Raw genomic sequence first — 3,180 nt, 5'->3', positions numbered from 1 at the left:
TTTCTCTCACATTCAGAATCTAAATTTAAATGTATATAGATACATATGATCATAAATATGTGTATGTGTACTATGTGTGTACATGTATAGGACACAGAAGCAGAAAGGGGACTGTGGTGGAGGGAGAGCTCTTAAGGGAGAGGACAAGAAAGAGTAATGGAATATATATGACATGTGTGCAGAGAAGGAGACTCTGGGAAGGAAGCAGCTGATCAGCAAGAAGGAGTGTTATGGGGCCAGCAGAAAGCAGTTGGCAGGGCAAGCAAAAACAAATTTAAGGGCATATGGAGATGGCTCTGTGATTAAGAGCACTTATTGCTCTTGCAGAGGACCCGAGTTTGGTTCCCAGCACCCACATGGTAGATTAGAACTGTCTCTCACTCCAGTCCCAGGGCTCTGATGCCCTTTTCTGGCCTCTGAGGGCTTCAGGCACACATATGGTACACACAAAATAAAAAATAAATGTTTAGAATAAAAGAATGCTGAACAATAACAAATTATATGATATGCATGTAAGAAAATGACAATGAAATATAATTCTTTTTTTTTTTTTTTTTTTTTTTTTTTTTTTTTGGTTTTTCGAGACAGGGTTTCTCTGTGTAGCTTTGCGCCTTTCCTGGAACTCACTTGGTAGTCCAGGCTGGCCTCGAACTCACAGAGATCCACCTGGCTCTGCCTCCCGAGTGCTGGGATTAAAGGCGTGCGCCACCACCGCCCGGGCGAAATATAATTCTTAATATGATAACTAAAATAAAGCAATTAAATAATAAAGAAAAAAATCCTTTGGAAATCTAGTTAGTTCTCCTACAAAAAAAAAAGTACCTCTGTGGAAATCTAGTGCAATGGAAACTTTCTGGAATCTATGAAAGTGATCCTAGAGAAGACTCCACTAAGGAGGATAGGGAGCCTGAACTGACCATCTTCTATAGCCAGGCAAGGCTTCCAGGAGTGGGATAGGACATCAACCCAGCCACAAAACCTTCAACCTACAATCTGTGCTGCTTGCAAGACATGCTGGGGTAATGGTGGTGCAAAACTTGTGGGAGTGACCAACCAATGACTGGTCTAACACTAGGCCCTTGCCTGTAATGAGTCTCTGTCTCACCAGTCAGCTCCCAAATAATGATACAAGAGGCTTATTAATTATGAAATCTCAGCCTTAGCTTAGGCTTGTCCCACTAGCTCTTATAACTCAGATTAACCCATATAGTTTAATCTACTTTCTGCCTCATGGCTTCTTACCTCATCTCTCCATACTGCTCATGGTGCTTCCTCCACATCTGGCTGGTAACTCTACCCTCTTCTTCCCAGAGTTCTCTTTCTGCCCTAAAATACTGCTTATGCCTCCTGCCTAGTTTTTTATTACACTAATCACAACAATATATTTTCACACAGTGTACAAATATCCCACAATATTTCCTCCTTTTTGTTTAAATAAAAATGAAAAGTTTTAACTCTAACACCATAAAATTGTATACAATAAGGACAATTACCAAAAAGGATCACATCCACAGTGTCCAGTCCATTTGTATTTGGCTAATTTGGAAAAATTACTATCTACTTTATCTTGATGAGTCCAAAGTTTTGTACCTAATTTTCATTTTATCTTAACTTGTATTGCCAACACAAAACTATCTTTTTAGAACTCAAAACATTTTCTTAGATAAACAATTTAAGCTTTTATGTCTCTAAACCTTATACACTTTATACTTCTTTCGTAAGTTTCTTTACTGAATTTGGTAACAAGGAAAACTGTAATTATAACGATCTCATTTTCAACTTCATTGGAGAGTCAAGAAGGATATAATATTATCTGAGTAAACAGGAAGTGTAGAGCAAACAACTTCCAAAATTATAGATATGACAAAGACGTCTGGCTGCCTGGACAGTCGCCCAAAGTTCCTCAGCAATGTTGGGGCATCCATCTTCAGCCTACAGGCCCAGAATATCTTAAATACTTTTCTGTGAAGCAAGAATTTTGAAAGACTGTCCTACCTTGTCTTGGCAAAATTCAGTAGTCACTTTCTTTTGTGTCCTGCTTGTCCAGTTTGGATAGTATACTGTCAGCAGTCAAGGAAAGGGCAGTTTCTTGCCCAAATTGCTAGCTTTGCCACATAGAAAGCAAACCACATATGGAGTTTCTTTGATGCTCCTCATCCTTTCTTGAAGTAAATTGGTGCTGCCAGGAGCAGATGTGTTTCGCTGTCATGAAAAGTCTTGCTATTGAAACATTTTAAATGCCACATTCTGTAAGTCTTTGAAGACCATCTACCTATTTAAAATATATCTGTTTGACCTTGAAAACATATTTAACATGACCAAAAGTGTGATTACTATAGGTGACTAACTACTAACCTGTATTTCTTAATTATCTTAAATAGATTTCAAGGGCGAGAGCTTTACATTTTTAAATGAGCTGCATAGGTACAATATCATGAACAAGAATAAAAATATATATAGTATAACAAAAATAACCTTAAATTTGTATCAATATATAAAAATCCATATCAATGTAAAGTATTTGAAACTAGTAGTTGTTCAAAAGTAGACTCAACAATCCACCCTTTTATCCCATCATTTCTACTCTATATCCCCCACTTTTCCCTTCAGAAAAAGATTCCTGAACCTAATCTCCTTTATTCAGGTTTTTTTTTCCTGACCATGACCAATAACAATTTGTAACCAACCTCCCTAAATGATGCCAAACATCCATAACAAACCAATAACCAAAAACTACCACCTCACCTCTTGGGAATGTGGGCATCATGTTCTCTAGACTGCTTTCCGTTGTCTGGAGGCAATGACATCTTTAAGTGACACTGAGAAAATTGGGATAATGATGAAGTCCTGGGAGAGCTAACTGTTATCCAGTCTTGGAGTGATGGAAAAGTGCAAGGCTTATCTGAAGTTCTGGCTGGATAGTCTGTAAGGCTGGACCATCACAGGTAGCAATCTTGAAATTGTTCTGGATGTACAGTTTTGAGAAAATTATAGTAGAGGCATTCTAAGAGGCTGGATCATCTGGGATACTTGTCTTTATTGGTGTTTAGTCCCATTTTTTCTTTCTGAAAACACACACACTTTTAAAGGTAACATATGTATCTGCATTAACACTAATACAGAATGTACAGTGTGCTCACGTCAGTTAAAGATGAGTTTTTGTTCTATGTTTTAGCAGGT

Source organism: Peromyscus eremicus, chromosome 15 (assembly GCF_949786415.1).
Source record: "Peromyscus eremicus chromosome 15, PerEre_H2_v1, whole genome shotgun sequence".
Lineage (NCBI taxonomy): Eukaryota > Metazoa > Chordata > Mammalia > Rodentia > Cricetidae > Peromyscus > Peromyscus eremicus.
The sequence above is the reverse complement of the archived record's forward strand: the minus strand, read 5'-3'. Positions refer to the sequence as shown.